At 40.0% G+C, this 21,511-nt stretch overlaps 1 protein-coding gene across 4 annotated transcripts in view; it reads left to right on the top strand.

Annotated features, from left to right (window-relative positions):
• Nucleotides 1-21,511, top strand: part of sh2d3ca (SH2 domain containing 3Ca) — a 73,417-nt gene that overhangs the window by 25,372 nt on the left and 26,534 nt on the right. The gene's annotated exons all lie outside the window — the stretch shown is intronic.

Raw genomic sequence — 21,511 nt, 5'->3', positions numbered from 1 at the left:
GGCGTTGATAATATTTTTACCAGTCCGACCCACCTGAGAACATGATCTGGATCCGGCCCCATAGCCAAACTGAATTTGACATGCATGTTTTAGAGTGTATTTCATGATTTATTGAAATAATATTATCCCTATTATCGAATATTTCAAACCCAAAATGCCTTACATTAGTTAAATATGTCAGAGGGAGTACACAAATAAAAAGTTTAGAAAAACACTGGCCTAATGGATTACCATTGCCATCTTTTGTCATGTACATCAACATCCCTGGCTGCTGTTAGAGGAAGTACAGTATTTTATTTTTAGTCTCCTCCATGCATCATGTCTGTGTCACGCTGGTGGAAGCGGATGTCGCTTCCTTTGCGCACACACCGTGGCAGAGTGCATTAGTAAGTGATGGGGAACGATGCGATATGTCGGAAGAAGGCCAGTTACGCCAGGGTGGGGGCTGGTGAGTGAGATGATCTTTCAGCAAGAAAATAACCTGGAACGAGAGAGATAGAAAAAGAGAAATAACTTGATAGAAGGTGAGGGAGAATAAAAATCACGATAGGAAAGAGCTGTGATGAATAGCTGTGGATGTTTAAAAAAGATAAAGTGAGATGGCTTACTGCCATACATGTATTTATCACAATAGTTCCTGCTGTGCCTTGTAAAGTGACATGTTACACAGCAGGGCGGTGAACAGCAAGTTGAAAACAGGATAAATATACACAGTGGGGCAAATAAGTATTTAGTCAACCCCTAATTGTGAAAGTTCTCCCACTTGAAAATATTGGAGAGGCCTGTAATTGTCAACATGGGTGAACATCACCCATGAGACTCAGAATGTGGGCGGGGGGGAAAAAACAAATAATCACATTTTTGATTTTTAAAGAATTAATTTGCAAATCATGGTGGAAAATACGTATTTGGTCATTTCCAAATGTCCATCTCAATACTTTGTTCCGTACCCTTGGCAATAACGGAGGCCAAACGTTTTCTGTAACTCTTCAAAAACAGTTTACACTCTGTTGCTGTTATTTTGACCCATTCTATTATGCAGATCTCCTCTAGAGGGGATTTTTTTTTTTTTTTGAGGGTGGGGGGGTCTGTCGTTGAACACATATTTTCAATTCCCTTCACAGATTTTCTACGTGGTTTAAATCTTAAGACTGGGTTGGCCATTTCAGGACCTTGAAATTCTTCTTACAAAGCCACTCCCTGCTTTGTGTTTGGGATCATTGTCATGCTGAAAGACCCAGCCATGTCTCATCTTGGATGCACTTGCTGATGGATAGAAATCTTTACTCCAAATTTCTTGATAAATGGTCCTATTCATTCTTCCCTTTACACAGATCAGTAGTCCTGGTCTCTTTTCAGATAAAGGGCCCGAAAACATGATGTTTTCACCCGCATGCTTCACAATAGGTGTGGTGTGCAATTCGGTGTTCTTTGTCTTCCAAACACGAGAACCTGTGTTTCTAACAAAAAGTTCTATTTTGCTTTCATCTGACCATAACACTTTCTCCCAGTCCTCTTCTGGATGCTATCTAACAAACCAAGACAGAGTGAGACAGACAGAGAGAGAAGGAAAGAGAGAAGGTGACAAAAAGAAAGAACGAAAGATAGTGGCGCCTGGCTTTTGATGACTTTAAGTGTACATAATTAAAACTGCAGCTAATTGTTCTCTTGCGCTTCTCCCGGAAAACAACCCTTCGAGGGTGTGATCTGTCCTGCGGTCCCCATGTTTGGCACTCTGCCTTTGACTATGCTGTTAAAATCCAAGTTTGAATACTTGGTTGCAGAGAATGTCTCAATAACCAGATTGTATCTCAAAAATGCATAGGATTAGTCATTGTATCTCAAAGAATCGCATAGCATGGCTGTTTTGTAACAATCTTTACCTGCATTTTTACAATTTGGCGATTTCTGAAATGTATGTGTCTAACATCTGCCTGTGCCACTCAAAACTGCTGAACCAGCAGTGCCAGATATCGAGGAACACACAAAACCGTCCGTGAAACGGGATGCGGTAATGATCCCCTCAACCTGGCCTGTTTTCCTCACCAGTTCACACCATTGCACATGACAGAGCAGTGCACACATGGGGCACATTAACCTCTTATACGTCACCTAAAATGTTTTCTTAAGGCAATGTACCAGCTGGCGCGTTTGATGTTGCCATAGTAACAGCATCCAAAGGCGTGGCGTTGCTTGCGTGATGGCAATGGAGATGAGTGTGTTTGTGTGAGTGATTATTGTACACCTTTCCAAAAAATGGGCACGAAAAAATGTTTATGTTTATTTCTAAGTGTTCTGTTTTGCTCATTGTCATTCACAGGGCTCGTTCCAGTGAATTTTGGGTGAAGTGCTTGTAAATGCTTGAAATTGTTGCCATTTTTCTCGACAAGTCTGCTTTGCGATGATTGCTCTCTGGTGCTTTTGCCATTGCATTTATTCTGCCATTTGTTAGTGTGGCACTGACCTATAAAGCGCCATCGCCTCCTACAGGTCACGCCCGAGAGGGCAGGTGCATGCTGCACCTAAACAAGGCACTATGAAATGTTTATTAGTGTAAGGATTACATATCCATTATGAACATTTTTATGGGCAATGCAAAAAAATAAGGTAAGGTTTCCCAGTGGTAAATTGTAATGGAAAGAACTTCCAGCAACTGAAAATACAAGCTACACATTATGTCATTTTTACCCAGCTCATACATGGGGGGAGATTTGTCTCGAAAACTAGTATATTTGCGATTTACTCAAGATCTAAAAATTATATGCTATAATAAATACACACGCAAGAAAAATTTTTTTTAAGTTATTGTTCCCATATTTTTTTCTTTTAATGGTACTGGAGAAATTGGAAAATCGGCATTGGAAGGCCTTAAAGAGTGCTTGAACTTGAAGGTGTATGAACCCTGCATTTAATCTGCTTCTGATGAGCAGTGGTTTGATTTCCGTGGGCCTCCACTAGGACAGTCTGCCATACATATTACTATACTCACACTCACTACAACACTCTCACACATTCTACTATACTCTAGTACACACACTACCATACTCTCCTACCCGAAATATAGTGGTACCTTTTTGATACGAATTTAATTTGTTCTGAGAGTAGCTTGACTACCTGAAAACTCTGTAAGTTGAGACACATTTTGAATGTAAATGCGCTAATCCGTTTCAAGTATCATACTGCATGTGTTTGTGGGGGGTAAGTATAGTAGTGTGTGTATATGAGAGTATAGTAGTGTGTGTCAGAGAGCATAGTAGTGTTAGTATGACTGTGTCTGTACAAGAGTATTGTTGTGTGTGAGAGTATGATGTCATATGTGAGAGCAAGTATGATTGACTTCTCAAACTGCCGCCTGTACGCTATGGATCTAAATGGCAGCAAGGGCGGCCTTCGGGATTCAGATATGAAAGTGTGCTCTCACACTCAGTGCAGAGGACATTGAGGCCTTCTGGCAGCCGAGGTCATCGCGTATATCTTCAGCAGCGATTATACGCACGGACACACTTGCGTCTCCTTTACATTTCATTATATCGTCATTAAAACTAATGATGAGTTTCGGTTGCCAGGTAGATCAGAGCCATACGGATGAATCACAGAGGAATGTAGGAATATAAATATTCTCGTCATGTAGTTCATCGCAAAAAAAAAAATGTTAGTACATCATATTTTTGGTGGTCATTATAATTTAGAACAGTAAATGTCAAATGCAAATGCAGAGGAATATCAGGGGCTACGGTGCCTTGCGAAAGTATCTGCCCTCCAAGAACTTTTTGACATACTGCCATTTTGTACGCTTTAAAATTATAGATAAAAAAAAAAATCAAAATATTGTTTAAGATCAGCAACATGTGAGACACTATCAAGAAAAACACCTTTATTCAACGTTTTATAGTGTGCAAACCCCCCAAAATTGAAAAGTAGACGTTGCAAAAATATTGACCCCTTTGCACGACCTCCTTTTGCTGAAATCACAACCACTAGTCTTTTTAGGTATATCTCTATACGTTTTGCACATCTTCAAACAAAGATCTTTGCCCATTCTTCCTTAAAAACAGATCAAGTTCCTCAAGATCGTGTTTAGGATCGTTATCTTGTTTGAAGGTGAACTCGCCCCAACTTCTCAGGTCTCTTGCAGACTCTCCAAAAATATACAAAACCTTCTTAATTTCAGCTATTTTTCACTTATTTTATTTTACTAACGTAACGGAAATATGCATATATTTGAATTGAAGTGAGTGAAATAGACATTGACAACAATGTAATCATCATACTGTATTTTGCAACCAGAATAGACGAGGCATTCCAGGATAAACTTGACATCAAGACTTAAAAGAGAAAATTAAGATAAAAGAATGTCAAAATAAATATGCAAAAATGTTTCTAAAGTAGTACTTTGAGACCGGCTTAAGTACTTTTTGTAAGAATGTGTAACCATCAATTTTATGTGTATGAAACGCTTTATTTAAGTATTGTTTTCGTGTCTTTTTTTTAGAATTTCAAAAGATTTAGAGAATCTCACCTATCAAGCTCCAAAGTTTAATGAATCGGATCTTAGCATTTTTAATGTGCCCCACCAAAAATGCTTTTTCTTTGTTTTAGATGTACAATGCACGGTTTGGAGAGCACCTCAGCCACACACACACACACACACACACACACGTAACTTTAAAATTCAATATTCCAGTTGAACATCTTTATTGATCTCAACGCGTAATTTGTTAAGAGGAAAATGACGAAAGAACGATCGATAGAAACGCAGATAATTGACCTTGCGAGGACTGGATTGACAATCCTGCTTTGAATCAAAAGGATCACTTTCTGATTCAAAGGCAGTTTCTGGAGAGAACAAAGGGACACAAGATGATGGGTGTCAAATACATGGGGGGCAATATGGGGCAAGAACTTGGGTAATCAGGTATCAGGTTGGGTGTTTTGTTCACTCCCACAGCGGTGCACTCATCCCTCTGTCTGATGAGTCACTCACAATAATTTCCAATAGTTATGAAAAGAACAAAAAGCGTTTTCAGCGTGAACACTGTGATTGTCCACCATTATGCCAAATATGTGTGGTCTGTTCTGCAGATGTACATTTTGAGCCTTCATTTTCTCTGCTGCAGATGCCAGGGAGCAAGGCACAAAGAGCATGTTGAATATTTCAACAATTGCATAATGATGATGTACGACACCTCCTGACACACAAATGAATATGTCCTACTGCTTTCTTAACCTGCAGGGGGAGCTTTAAAAATACATTAGTCAAATCTGTCGAGTTGCTGCAAGAGCAACCTCCCGTTCAACCCGATTGGTCCTGGCTTTTGCTCCATTGCGATTGATTGATTTAGCTTTTATTTTGACATTATTAAAAAGTAATCTTTTTTTTTTCCTGGTTTAATTTTGAAGTTATCAAGAAAGTTTGGGAAATAATGCTACACAATGATGAGACACTTTTGTCATAGATCAAAAGGCCTGTGTCAGGAGTTCAATTTCCACATTAAATTGAATGTATCCATCCATCCATCCATTATCTGCACCGCTTATCGTCAGTAAGGTCACGGGGGTGCTGGAGCCCATCCCAGCCACCTTCGGGCAGTGGACAGGGGACACCCCGAACTGGTTGCCAGCCAGTCGCAGGGCACACAGGGACAGACAATTCGCTCGCTCATTCTCACTTAGGGACAATTTGGACTGGCCAATTAACCTAACATGCATGTTTTTGTGGGAGGAAAACGGAGTGCCCTCTAGAAACCTACGCAAGCACGGGAGAACATGCAAACTCCACACAGGAGGTTCGATCTCTGCCGCACACACGCTAACCACTGCCCCGCCGTGCTGCCTAAATTGAATTTAATTTAGAGTTATTGCAAATTCAAAAGAATCATGAATAAATTTGTTGAATGTTAGTATTTTACTTGGTGGTAAGATCTTTGGCTGTCAATCATTAAGTCGGGCTTCTCTCTCACTATTTTTCCCCCCTTCGTGGAGGATCTGCATGCTCAATAACTCAAATAATTATTCAGATGACTGCTTTTTACTTCTAGTTGTGTCATATTTTGAGTCATACTTATGTGCTGCTGTGTTGGCGGCAAAATGCATATGAAATGCCTGGAAATCAATTCGAAAAACGCAGATAATGTAAATGCAGCACTCCGGTTTCCTCCCACATTACAAAAACATGCATGTTAGCTGTCTGGTCCAAATTTTCCCTAGGTGTGAAAGAGCAAGTCAGTTGTCTGTCCCTGTGTGCCCTGCGACTGGCTGGCAACCAGTTCAGGATGTCCCCTGTCCACTGCCAGAAGATAGCTGGGATGGGCTCCAGGACCCCCGCGACCCTACTGAGGATAAGCCACGCAGATCATGGATGGATGGAAGATAATGTAAACTGTTAAAAAAACAGTGCTTTAGTGTTGACTGTAGAATGCTATAATTTTGTGTGTAAATTGCAATTAAAGTCTGCAGGGATGTAAACTATTTGCATGTTCAATTTTCCTGTCAGTCAAAACAAAAATTATTAGGCAACTTGCAAAATCGGAACTACGATCCTCACATTTCCTGATCGCCAGGGGACAGTTGAATGTAAAGAAGAACATGCAGTTTGCGTCTGCTACTCCCTCAGTGGGAGTGTTGCTGGATGTCACATTTTTCCCACCAGCTGTCAGTTAGTCCCAGAGGTCTGTTTGCACACATTATGCGTAGTGATGCTGCGCCTCGTGTGCAGAAATGGGAAGTGAACATCAGCATCTACCTCGTGAACTGCCCAGCAAAAACTATTGCGCTCATCTGTATTTGTTGTCATTCTTAATTTGAGTACAGCAGAAGTTCAGAGTTAATATTAGACTCGTGGGTTCAGTTTCGCTGTTTGTGGGTCACATTGTGTCTCTTTGTTCTTCTCTATTGTCATCACAGCAAAACCTATTTATATGGTTTCCTTTTATTTTCTTATTTGTCTTTATTACATTGGAGATGAGGCATTTATTTTACCCAGTAAGGTCTGAAAGTGGTTAAACTAACTCTGCTTACCTATTGCTAAGCCACCACTTGCTGAATTAAAGTTAGAATGCATTTGAGGTGTCCTTTAATAGTATACATTGAAAGATTTTCTGTTTTAAAGATTTGTTGTACCCAACTGAGTTCAAAGAGCCCGCTATAATTTTTTTTCACTTCATCTGCTTTGATTTTACTATTATCAGAGCTGTTCGGGGCGGATCATATTTGGTTCAAGGAATGGGGGCTGGTGGGAGTGCTAGAGAGTGACGTCATACTCGTCCAAACGCCAACCCCAACTCCCAAAAAGACGAAAAAGGACGGGTAAAGTACAGTAGATTTTCACCATTAATTTCTTAATTTCTTTATTGATCGTTTGCCATCATATTTACAAAATTTTAGAGACACTGTTTAATATTTGACCACTAGATATCACTGTATTGTGTAGTGCGACAAAGCACAAGGATGAATACAAACTACAGGTACTCAACGTGACCAAACCACACCATTTATCTTTTCATTTTTTTGCTCATTGTTTGACAAAGTTTAGGGTTTTTGGGGTTACCTATAGCAGCAAGATGGTGTAAAATTAAGTCAGCTCCCTCTATGTGAGCCTCATTCTATATAAAATAAATAGAAATTTCTCGTCTCGTAAGTATTTAAAAAAAAAAATAAATATATATATATATATATATATATATGTATATATATATATATATATATTTTTTGATGGATAATATATTGATAGAGATGTATATATATATATATATATATATGTATATATGTATATGTTCAGAAAATAGTTAATGTATGTTTGCTCAATATTTAAATCAATGTGGTTTTTTTGCGTGGATTAAGTTATTTTTACTATTAGGAGGTGCTAAGTGACACACAATATCCCTTCAAACTTACATTTTTTAAAAATACTTGGGATAAAGTAACACAAAAAACATTTATTTTCATGACCCTCACCTGCTCTATTGTGGCATTTCTTCTTCCCTCGTGATTAACGTCAGCTGGCATTAGCTCGTACGGCATTGTCTTATGAAGTATCATCGCTTCCTACAGGTTGCGCCCAAGAGGACAGGTGTATTCTACACCTATACAGGGCACTATGAAATGTGTTTTAGTGCATCATTCATGGACATTCATGATGGGCTTTGCAAAAATTAAGGTAGCGTTCCCAGTGGGAAATTATCATGGGAAACGAAAAAAATGGAAGCTACATCTAACTGTCATGTTAACCCAACACCAACATCTCAAACACAAATATCTTTGCGATTTACGCAAGATCTAAAAAACATATGTCCAGATAAATGCACATGCAAGAAAAAAAATCACATGTGTAAATCACAGATATATTTATGCCTCTGCAAAATACATGAATGACACCAGATGCTTGGTATTAGAGAAATTGAAAAATTGGCTTTCAAAGTCCTTCAAAAGTATTTGATTTTCCCATGAAAAAGGTGTACAAATCCTGTCCAATGGAGGAAATCTGAATTATGCATGTAGTATGAGGTCAGCGCGCCATTACAGTACTGGTGACTTGGAAACCATTATACCCGTGTGAACCAGTCAGAACGTATCAGTAGAAGACAGGTTTGGGATACACAAAAGGATTATACAAGTCTGGAGAGCAACGATACTAGACACGTACATGCGTGCAAACCCGCAGTGCCCCCCTCTTTAATGTAATTCACATAATCCTGGTCTGTATCTGCCCACCCCCCAAAAAAAGAGTGGGTAAGGGAGAGTGGAGTAGCTGATCGCAGACCAGCCATTCACAGCATTTTTGGTGGGATTCCCCCATCTACTCCCAAAGCCTTCCCCCAATTTTCCACCCCCACAGCCAATGGCAGCACTTTAGGCGTTACCATGACAACCGGGTCAGCAGCAAGCCCCGTGGGCTGAAAACAGAAAAGGTGGCCTTGGGTCTGTTTTGAAAGCATGCCCTGTTTTTTTGGTATTCCACTTTGTTCATTTGTGTATATGCTGAGCAATGTCTGAAGTATTTTTACGAATGGTGAAGATTCCTCAGACTATTTTCTTGTATTGTCGACACTTTTTTTTTGCTGGTTGTTTAATTTTTTTGTTTGTTTTGAAAGTCTGGCCATGAATACTGATAGGTGGATTAACAGTGGTGTCCATAATTTCGATGTATTCTACTTGCTGAGGCCATCTTCTGACTGAAATTATTATAATACAGCCTCTATCAAGGTCCTTTTGTTACGCATGCAAGTATTTGAAATTCTTAGGTGGACTCAAATGAACTCTTTCTTTTTTATCTTTTGGGGTTTGGTTTGGCATTTGGACTGTCTTTGAAACAGTCCTTTTCTTACTTTCACAATTATAATCCTTGCCAGCATGAGCATGATTTATCAAACTTTCTCATACTTTTTCCTACGGGCAGCATTCATCTAAAAAAAAAAAATCACAGTGGCAGATGGGAGGTGAGAGTGGTAATAGCTCTTGGGAAGAAGCTGTTCCTAATGATTTTTGTCTTTGCAATGATGCACCTGTAGCACCTCACCGAATGCAGTAGTTCAAGCAGCCGGGCACCTGGAAGTAACAGGTCCGTGATGATGTTGTGGGCTTTGCTGAGGCACTTAGTGGAGTAGATGTCTATCAGGGAGAGGAAAGGGCAGGCAATGATGCGCTGTGCAGCTTTCACTGTCCCATATACCAAACTGCTAACTTCCACATTGGCCAAAACACTCCTTGGTAAAGTCAAGTTGAACTGGTAAACTAAAAAACAGAGGGTGCTGGGACAGCACAAACGGATTACAACTTAATACCCAGCCTAATCCCCACACAAAAGTTATGTGCGTTTCTGTGTGCAGTGATGTCCTTGAGGTATTGTTCTTGTTGCAGTATAGCTCGTGCGTACTATACACGCCTGCTCATGTGATAACGGTGCTCATCTTTGATGACCTGTTCTTACTGCCTGTCGAACCATCAACTAAATATTGAACCCATCAATCAATAGTCAATCACACACACATACATACCGTGCTCGAGGCCTAGGGGAAGCAAAGCCCAGCATCAGCTGTTAAATTGCCTTAACTCAAACAGTTGCTAATGTGATGGCCGTGCTCTCCGCCTTTCAGCCTCACTGTCTACATTTAATGAGGTTCCGTCTGTCTGACTTTGGTTGGCTCTTTCTGTTGTCTTGAAGTTCACATAGCGTGTCCTTTCCTTGGTTTGTCTTGTTTGCAATTTGATGCTGCCCTCATTGGAATTCGGCAATGGTTCTACTTAGCTTTGCAAAATGAAAGACACTTTCTCATGATCATTCATTGCAATGATAGCGAAAGATTTTTTGATGTGGTGAACTGCTTGAAGAAAAAATCTTCTCCAGAAAGGCATTTTAACTCAAAACTAACTAAGGTACCACTAGCCTACCGTGCTGCTCATTTTCCAACAATAACATTCCTCATCCAAATGACAATGGAATGGATGCTGTGATCGACAAAAGCAGTAATAGGATTCTCCTTGCAGTATGTTGCTATAGAGACCAGTAATTATTTGGTTGCATGTAAGAATACAGCAAGACTGTTTAGTTTAACAATGGCATGTACCACTGATCCATTATTTATGTTTTTTTTCTCTCCAGATTCAAATGCACTAGTCCGTGGCTCCTACTGAAATTTTCAACAGAGTTGGCATTCTTATTGTGGCACACTAAAACTCAAAGTTGAAGAGGATAGGGTTCATAGTTCACAGTTCCCTTAACTACCTGGGTCATAGGGGCACCACTTCCAGTGTTGAGTCTTGGGCAAGTAAAGCCTGGTGGTGCCCATCCCTCTCCAGGCGGAGGTTTTTTGGGGTAGGGGTTTGCTCCACCGCATGAACCAGATAACACTGATTTCCATGGCTACTAGTAGCATGAAAGGCCTCCTGATCTGAGTCAGATACAGCACCTTCATCATCTGGTTGCCGTTGTTATTTGGTGTCAAGCGTCATCCCACTCATAAGAGATGAGCCAGACTTTGACACTGACTGTCAGCGGAATGCGACAACACTGCTACTACATTCTAAATCACTGGGGGAAAATGCTTTCATTCTGAAATATAAAGTTTTTACTTTTGATTATATTTTGTAAAATGAGTAAAATACAGATTTTTCCAGGGAAATTTTTTTTGCTCTTTTGGCATTTCTCTTGTTTTTTTTCTTGCTGTTTTTAAAATTATTATACACATTGGACTACAATAGATTAATTGGAAATTTGTGAAAACAAAAGTTATTTTTTGTTTACATTGCTGTAATTATTTTTAAATTAATTTATCGAGAATATTATAGTTGAAAAAAGAAATCATTTAAATTTCCTATTTTTCAAAAAGACTTTAAATTAATATTTTTTTTAAGCGTTAATTACAGTAAAACAGACAAAACCTTTATCTTATTTTTATACATTTTTTTTAAACATTATTGTCACCTTTTTGCCATATATTTCACATTTTTAAGGTGAATAACGCACAATCCCGTGAAGCCATTGCTAGTTGTCATTAAAAAAAGCCCAAAAATTGATCTTATTTTGGTCCTCTTTTCCACAATGCATGAGTACTGAATACCAAACACTGCTTTGACCTAGATGCTCTTCTGGAAGAACCATTATTTTGTAATTTTGCCAACTCTACTCGTACTATTTATGACAGGGGCAAAATGGTAGGTTTGATGGTACATTATTCAATATTAATTATATAAGTTTTCACCAACAAATCAAATGATTTCCTCAATTTACATGTATAAATTGAGCAGCAGGTAAAGTCATCTATAAAACGTGCTAAAGTTAACTATCAGTATAATATGAGTCATTGTCCATTTGGTAGAATTCCCTATAATCCTCAATGAACGATGACAAGTGAATGCAATTTGGTCAGTAACCTTAGCAACCACCTATGAAAACAACAGAAAGTATAACTTCTCATGTCTGTGATGCAATATGTTGCCTTATTCTCCACGATATAGTTCATTGTGGGGATGTTGATAGTGCCCTGACGCTTCAGTCTCGAAATATAGGGTTTACACCACATTCTATCTAACGCAGCACTCATTTGTCTTTTCCTTTTGCACAGTGGTGAAAGGCATAACTCTACATTACTTTCTTCGTAGTCACCCTTTGCTGTTGTCTCCATTTTGAACAGTCACATGATCTGAAAACACACAACCTGGGTACTTTTGAACTGGGATGTAAAGGATGTAAGCATTCAGCAGCTATTAGTGTCAAATTCGCAATGCAAATGACATCTAGTATGTGCAGGGCTTAAGAAAGCTAACTAATTGACTTGAATGTTTTTTTTCTCTTGACTACTTGCTACCAAGTATCAAAGTGACTACTCAAAACTATTACCGGTACTCTTTTGTGCACAGAAGTTCTGTGTCTGTCGGTGTCATGACCAGAACGGAATCAGGACCCAAATGCGCAGCGTTAACCACAGGTTTATTGACAGGGGACGGGCAGCACCCGCGATCCGGTGCTCGCTGGACGCGATAAGCAAGCCTCTCAAGCAATCGTATCATGATCCGAATACGGAAGTGGATCTTCCGGAGCAGGAGATGGCGGTGTCAAGGACAGAAAAACAGGTCTATAGCCGGGACAGGAGAGCAATAAATGTGGTTGGGATCAAAAACAAATCGTAAGCCGGGACGGGAGAGCAAACGTGATCGGAATCAAAAACAGGTCGGAGCCGGAGACAAACGGGGAGATCAGGAACGGACAGGTGGAAAAACGGGTGCGAAAATGGGACAGGCGGGTGTCAGGGTCAAAATGCTTGCCTTGTAACAACAGAGGTTCGCTGACAGACTGACAACCGGAGAGTGAAAGGACTGGGCTTAAAAAGGGACAGGGAACCAATCAGGTAGCACGCAGCGGCTGGCGCCAAATGAGCGGGCACAGGTGATGCTAATCAGTAATCATGACAGTCGGGTCAAAAAGAAATATCAGCTTCCATTTTTTCCGCACTACAAGGCACACCGTATTTTAAGCCCTCCCCTAAAAATAGTATGTTGTCATATACTTTTAATATATAAGGCACAACTAACTATAAAGCACATGGAATAAAAACTACAATAAGAGCTACTGTTATCATTTGTGTTCAACTGTTGCACATTTTCTTACAGTATATATTGGAGCAATGATGCATCAGTCGAAAAAACTCACTGACCAAAATCACAAAACATTTTATGTAACAGGAAATGAACTTGGGTCACGGCGGTGAGAGTGTCGAGACCTAACCACTAGAGCACTAATGATACAGATGGCATACGAAAGAGCATTCAATTGTATCTCATTATCACACAATTTTTTCTTCACAGTGCCAGAAACGAATATTAGAGAATGGATATGACAAAAAAGTAGTCCTGAAAGTTATAAATAAATGCAGAAAAGCACATTAGTGTATCTAATGATAAATCAAACGTTTATTCAAGTCATTTCAAATTCATATTTTGTTTTCCTAAATCTCTAATATTTGTTTCTGCGACTGCAATAAATAGTGATGGTGAGATAAAATTGAATGCCTTTTCATATGTTATCTGTGTCACTGTTTGTCAAGTGGTTAAGTGTCTGTCCTTGCACCACCTATACTCAAGTTCGATTCCAGTTGCATACAATGTGTTGCGATTTGGGTCACAGATTTGCATTTCGTTTGATGAATTATTGCACAAATACAGTAGTGTCCCATAAAACCTTTTGTAGTAACGCACACGTAAAAATACCGTATACATTTTCAATCTTATACACTGTATTTGCGGTATATAAGGCGCACCGGGTTGTAAGGCGCAGTTTGACATTTCTGGCCGAATTGTGGTTTTTAGGTGCACCTTATAGTTTTATAGAACATTGCTTCTTGTAATATAAACTTCATCTATAACCTATTGGATGTCGAAATAGATGTGTGATGTCTTCATTTATTTGGATTTGTTTTTCATTCTTTGTCAATTTCTCAACCTCCCGAAAAATCCATGAAAAGTTGACCTTCACTCAATTTTCAATTTTCCCCGTAACGGCTCGTAGACACCCGCAAACCCGCACACACACAACAGGTTCATTGTTGAGAATCAGTAGAAGGCCTCCTCTGGGTTTCCACAGAGACGAGCAGAAGCAATAAGCGCACACTTGACCCTGCCACTCTCTTATTGGTCTCGGCACACACACCTCAAATCTAATCTGGGAAAAGAGCGCCTCGGAGGCGATTTTCTTCCATCTTTCACCCCCAGGACTGGAAGACAGGGAGAATGGGGTGAAGACACCAGGAAGTTAATAATTTCATTTTCCTTTGACCCGGGGAGGACTGCATCAATTGTATTCTTCTTCTAGTCACCTTGTATCACCGTAACCGCACACACGCATTCAAATCATCCTGATGGGGAAGACACAAGAGTAGTAATTCACTGCTTTCTCTCATACGGACAGAATTGGGCTAAAAGATCAGCAAGCAGAATACTGTTTGCCTTACTGTATAAAAAGCTGGTCTGATTTTGGTAGTACTAGTTCCTTATTATGTTTGGTGTTGTTTGTTACATTTATTTTTTTATATAATTAATTGAGGCAAACTGCCCTGCACTTGGGTACCCACAATAAGCAATATCCACAACTCTGACAATTGAAAGTAAATATTTTGTCCCCAAGTCTATTAAAACTTCAAACTCAAGTTTACCATTATTTTTGCATGCCTTTGCTGTAAAGTTGACCCTTTCTTGCTCAAAGGTCCTATATTTTGTTGGGGGGGCTGTTTATGTTGGTAATGTTGTAGTTTTGAACATGCTGTTCAATTGATATAATTTTTTTTTCTGATCTTACAATAGTACGGTCCTTAATTTAAAATAGCAAACAAAATCTGTGTATTTTAGTTACCAAACCAATTTACAGTCACTATCTTTTATGAATGTAATGTAATTGAGTTGGCTTTATTGTTATCATAACAACGTAGTTAAACATCCAGTATCCGGTATCGATCCCTTCTGTCCTGCCTCGTCTGGTATCTTGCTCGTGTATACAGTATCCGGTATAGATCCCGTCCGTCCAGTCCTGTCCGGTATCTTGCTCGTGTTTCCAGTATCCGGTATCATTTCTGTCCTGCCTCGCCTGGTATCTTGCTCGTGTTTCCAGTATCCGGTATCGATCCCGTATATCCCGTCCTGTCCGCTATCTTGCTCGTGTTTCCAGTATCCGGTATCGATTCCGTCTGTCCTGCCCTGTGCGGTATTTTGCTCGTGTTTCCAGTATCCTTTATCGATCCCGTCTGCCCCGCCCTGTCCGGTATCTTGCTCGTGTATACGGTATCTATCCCGTTTGTCCCGTCCTGTCTGGTATCTTGCTCTAGTAACCAGTATCCGGTATCGATCCTGTCCAGTATCTTGCTCGTGTATCCAGTATCTGGTATCGATCCCTTCTGTCCTGTCTGGTTTCAATCTCGTCTGCCCTTGGCTTCCTGTTTCCTGTGCCTGACTTCTCTGTCTCACTTCTTCTGCCCAGCGATCGCCGAATCGCTAACATTTGTGATCCAGCGCATGACTGCCCCCGTTTCCGTAAAATAAAGCTTGTGTGAAAACGTTATGCGTCTGGGTCCACTGTCTATTCGGGTTCTGACAGATAAAATACAAAACAAATTAAAAAAAAAAAATTAAATTTCAACTCTAAATATTATTAACACAAATTTAAGGAGACAACAATGAAAAATTCATGCCACATATTCAATTTCTCCTTCAAACATTTATATTTAAACGGGGTCAATATACTTTTGAAATACTGACGAGTTTTTGGCGTATAGAATTGCGATTAGAAATTATCATCACAAGATCTAGTCCTGTAAAGGCAGTAACGATCATTAGCCAGGCATAAAAAAAAATCGTAATTGCTACCTATTACAACTCAGTCGAGTAAAACTAACTAACATTAGAAATTGAATTGAATTGAATTGTCTCTTTTGTCATTGATGTCAACGTTATCAAACATCGTATGCCACGAGATTAGACATGATACTGCAGGGTTAAACATGTAATAAATACTTTGAAAAAACTATCATGATAAAAAGGCAAAAAAATAAAAATAATACAACGTAGTGCTTATAAAACAGGCCTTAGTTTTGATAATAATAATGCAATGGGAAAAAATAGTGCATAGTCACAATAGTGCAAAAAAATTGCAACAACATCAAGCGGCAGCAATTTAAAAAAATAACAATATAGATCACTAAAGAGCAGCAATTGAACTAGCATAGAATTAGTTTCAAATAAACTAAAATATAGCACAAAAAAAATCAATCAATAAATATGAAAACACAATCATTTGCACACATTTGCATACTGGGCTCAAGAAATTGAGCAGAAAATGTCTCAAAAGCAGCTTGGCTTATTTGATTCTTTCACAGCTTGAGAGTCTTTGAAGGTAAATAGGCATGAAAATATTTGCCGGAATTTATTTTCATGTATTACAAGCACATATTTCCCAAGAGTGTCGCTTATTTGTGCAAGCGAGCAGCATGCCGAAAGCTTTGATATCTGAAACATGATCCTCTTGTTTGTGGCTAAGAGAAGTGGTTTCTTTTTTTTGTTTTGTTTTTTTGCGCATGTGTGCGTATATGGGTTGTAGAATTATACTGAAGGCCTCCGTAGTACCTCAAGTCACGTCATGTTTATCTGTTTAGCCCTTAATCACTAGTAGTCTCAAAGGACTGCAGAGACCACACATTATTGCAGACCACAGACAATTATTGCACCATCCCCTGATCTTAAACCTACCTGAGGGCAAGGAAAAACTCAAAAGCCTCAACATGGGGAAAATGAAGAAACCTTGAGAAGGGACCGCACGTGAGGTAATCCCCCTTCCAGGATGAACAGGTTGCAACGGAGGTTGCAATAACAAATATTACACAGATATTGTCAGGATGAAATATAGGTCATTCATAAGAAGAAAAATAAAAACGGACTTGTGATGATTTCTCCCACCTTGGTAATCGGGGTCAATAGGATTGCTGCGTGTACATTTGTTACCAGAACCAGAACAGGAGGAGGACCCAGATGCGTAACGTTTTCACACAAGCTTTATTTTACGGGAATAGGGCAGTCATGCGCTTAAACACGAACGCCAGTGATTCGGCGATCGCTGGGTGGAAGAAGTAAGACAGAAGTCCGGCGTGGTAAAACAGGAAGCCAGAGGCTGACAAGATCGATAACAGATAACGGACAGACGGGGTCGATACCGGACAGGATGGGACAGACAGGCTCGATACCAGATACACAAGCACATATCAGACAGGACGAGACAGACAGGATCGATACCGGACACTGGAAACTGGCGCAAGATATCGGACAGGATGAGACAGGCGGAATCGGTACCGGATACCGGAGACTGTAGCAAGATATCAGACAGGACGAGACAGACTGGATCGATACCAGACACTGAAGGCTGAAGTCGGATATGATACAGGATGAGATAGACGGGATTGATACCGGACAGGATACACAGAGTCAAAACACTCTTCTTGCGGGTGCAGAGTTTCGTTGACAGACTGACAAGGAGTGAGTGAGAGCACTGAGCTTAAATAGGAGGCAAGCCAATCAGGCAACGAGCCACAGCTGGCGCCAAACGGGCGGGGGCAAGTGAGGGCAATGGGCAGCCGTGACATTTGTGTTTGCCTGATACTCTTTCCATTCATAATGCTTGTTTGCCTTTTCTGTGTTTATGATGGTTTTATTTTTTACTTTTACATAATTTGACCCGGAAACATTAGTTTGGTAGACACTCGGAATAAAGTGAGAAGACATCAATGAATTTTGAGCTTCTAAAGAACAGAAAAGGACTGTACCCTCAAGATGATAAAAATTCCACCATGTTCTCAGTAGCCTAGATGGTAAGGCGCCCGCTTTGAGACTGGGAGGTCGGTGGTTCGCGCCCCGGCCGAGTCATTCCTAAGACTTAAAAAGTGGTCGGCGGCGCCCTCTGTTGGCTGCGGCTGCATCGGCTCGCTACAACGGGTCAGGTGCAATCGACATTTCGTTCTGTGTACATTGTTACACAGAATGACAATACAAGGAAATTATTATTATTATTATTATGTTCCAAATTTATTTTTATTTTTATGACAATTCCTAGGTTACAAAATGCAGCTCTAAAGAGTGTGGAATCAAAGAAAAGCAACATGATAGTCAAAATAACGAACAGTGAGCCTAAATAACGAACAGTGCGCAATATTAGCCAAAATAATGCAAAACTCTGACATCTTTAACAATCTACTTGCAGGTGTCTAACAATAAAAACAGTACTACATTCTTTATTGTAAGCAAGTGGAATGAAAACAAATGTGAACATACGTTAAATGATTTCCTTTACTCTTAAATGGTAGCATATCTTTGTGAATACAGTTTGCATTTGAGAACACCATTTACCGTTTTTTTTTTCTTCCAAAAGTAATCTCTAATGGTCTTGGATCCTCATGAAAAATAATCCCTTGTCATCCTTGGAATATTTACCTGTAAAGCAAATTAACCTGAAGATGTTGTTGGCATTAACTAATTTACTGCCATTCATGGCTCAAGATGTCTGATAAGTTTAATCTGCTTGCTTGTAAGAAAAATGTTATTCTTTTGTTTTACTATTCAACACCTTCAAGCGAGATTGCACCGGAAGCCAATGTTGCTCCGTATTTTGACTGATTGCTCACTGTTGTTTTTTTTTAAACCGTTATGCACTGTTTATGATCCTGTTCATTGTTTCCACACCCTTTAGGGGTGATCTGCTTTGTGTAAACTAGGATATTTGATAAATAATGAAAGTCATGGGGGAGGACCTTTAGAACATGTAATTTTTGAAAGTTTTTGTACAGTCCTCTCCTGTTCTATCTGCAAGCTCAAAATCCATTTATGTCTTCGCTCCAAATTTTGAGTGTTGGCCTGGAGGGGGATGGCCGCCACCAGGCTGTATTTGCCCAAGACACACCACAGTAAATGGTGCCCCTACGACCTTAGTGGTTAGGTTTTCTGTCAAACCTGGTGTGACAGCTTGTTAAAGTATAGAGCAGCCATTGCCTCTGCAAAATCAGCCTATTTTTCGAAGGTGATTGCAGCACCAAAGAATAAACCCAAAATCCTTTTCGACACTGTAGCATCGTTAACGAGGCAACAGATTATTCTAGATAGTTCTACCCGCAGGGTTCAGTACTTGGCCCCCTTCTTTTCAGCATTCACATGCTTCCATTAGGTGATATTATTTGCAAGTATAATATCAGTTTCCACTCAATTATATCTTTCGATGGAGGAATCAGCCACTCTAAACTGTGGAAATTCGAAGGCCAGCCTCGCTGAGATAATAGAATGGATGTCACTCAACTTCTTGCGCCTTAACTCTGAAAAGACTGAAATGTTAGTTATTGGTCCATCTAAATGCCATGACTTGTTCTCAAAAACTGTTCTGAATATAGACAAATGTAATATCACCCAGAGTGACTCAGTCAAAAAGTTAGGTGTCATATTTGACCCCGATCTGTCCTTTCAAACACACGTTAAGAATATTACTAGAACAGCATTTTTCCATCTTAGAAACACTGCTAAAATTCGCCCTATGCTGTCCCAGTCGTATATACAGGACTGTCTCAGAGATTAGAATATTGTAATATTGTCGGTTGCGGAGATTATACAGGGAGTGCAGAATTATTAGGCAAGTTGTGTTTTTGAGGATTAATTTTATTATTGAACAACAACCATGTTCTTAATGAACCCAAAAGTCTCATTAATATCAAAGCTGAATATTTTGGAAGTTGGAGTGGGGCTTTTTTAGTTTTAGCTATTTTAGGAGGATATATGTGTGTGCAGGTGACTATTACTGTGCATAATTATTAGGCAACTTAACAAAAAACAAATGTATACCCATTTCAATTATTTATTTTCATCAGGGAAACCAATATAACAGCTCAACATTCACAAATATACATTTCTGACATTCAAAAACAAAACAAAAACAAATCAGTGACCAATATAGCCACCTTTCTTTGCAAGGACACTCAAAAGCCTGCCATCCATGGATTCTGTCAGTGCTTTGATCTGTTCACGATCAACATTGCGTGCAGCAGCGACCACAGCCTCCCAGACACTGTTCAGAGAGGTGTACTGTTTTCCCTCCTTGTAAATCTCACATTTGATGAGGTACCACAGGTTCTCTATGGGGTTCAGATCAGGTGAACAAGGAGGCCATGTCATTAGTTTTTCTTCTTTTAGACCCTTTCTTGCCAGCCACGCTCTGGAGTACTTGGATGCGTGTGATGGAGCGTTGTCCTGCATGAAAATCATATTTTTCTTGAAGGATGCGGACTTCTTCCTGTACCACTGCTTGAAGAAGGTGTCTTCCAGAAACTGGCAGTAGGACTGGGAGTTGAGCTTGAGTCCATCCTCAACCCGAAAAGGCCCCACAAGCTCATCTTTGATGATACCAGCCCATACCAGTACCCCACCTCCACCTTGCTGGCGTCTGAGGCGGACTGGAGCTCTCTGCCGTTTACCGATCCAGCCACGGGCCCATCAAGACTCACTCTCATTTCATCACTCCATAAAACCTTAGAAAAATCCGTCTTGAGATTTTTCTTGGCCCAGTCTTGACGTTTCAGCTTGTGTGTCTTGTTCAGTGGTGGTTGTTTTTCAGCCTTTCTTACCTTGGCCATGTCTCTGAGTATTGCACACCTTGTGCTTTTGGGCACTCCAGTGATGTTGCAGCTCTGAAATATGGCAAAACTGGTGGCAAGTGGCATCTTGGCAGTTGTACGCTTGACTTTTCTCAGTTCACGGGGAGTTATTTTGCGCCTTGGTTTTTCTACACGCTTCTTGCGACCCTGTTGACTATTTTGAATGTAACGCTTGATTGTTCGATGATCACGCTTCAGAAGCTTGGCAATTTAAAGAGTGCTGCATCCCTCTGCAAGATATCTCACTATTTTTGACTTTTCAGAGCCTGTCAAGTCCCTCTTCTGACCCATTTTGCCAAAGGAAAGGAAGTTGCCTAATAATTATGCACACCTGATATAGGGTGTTGATGTCATTAGACCACACCCCTTCTCATTACAGAGATGCACATCACCTGATATGCTTAATTGGTAGTAGGCTTTCGAGCCTATACAGCTTGGAGTAAGACAACATGCATAAAGAGGATGATGTGGTCAAAATACTCATTTGCCTAATAATTCTGCACTCCCTGTAATTCATGCGTTTGTTACCTCCCGTCTCGATTACTGTAATGCACTACTCTCCGGTCTCCGGTGAAGTCCAAAATCAAGAGCCTTCAGCTGGTACAAAATGCTACAGCGAGGCATTTAACTAAGACAAGTTTGATCACATTATCCCTGTTTTAGCTAACCTGCATTGGCTCCGTGTTCGCTTAAGATGTGATTTTAAGGTTCTGTTGGGATTATACAAAATCATGCATGGACTTGCTCCCTCATATCTTTCAGATTTAATTCCCCCCTATGTTCTCGGTCCGGAGCCTTCGCTCTGAAAATTCTGGTCTACTAGTGATCCCAAGAGCCAAGAATAGATCTGCAGG

Source organism: Urocampus carinirostris, chromosome 16 (genome assembly GCF_059441175.1).
Source record: "Urocampus carinirostris isolate Australia breed hairy pipefish chromosome 16, RoL_Ucar_1.0, whole genome shotgun sequence".
NCBI lineage: Eukaryota > Metazoa > Chordata > Actinopteri > Syngnathiformes > Syngnathidae > Urocampus > Urocampus carinirostris.
This window is presented reverse-complemented; position numbering and strand designations above follow the sequence as displayed.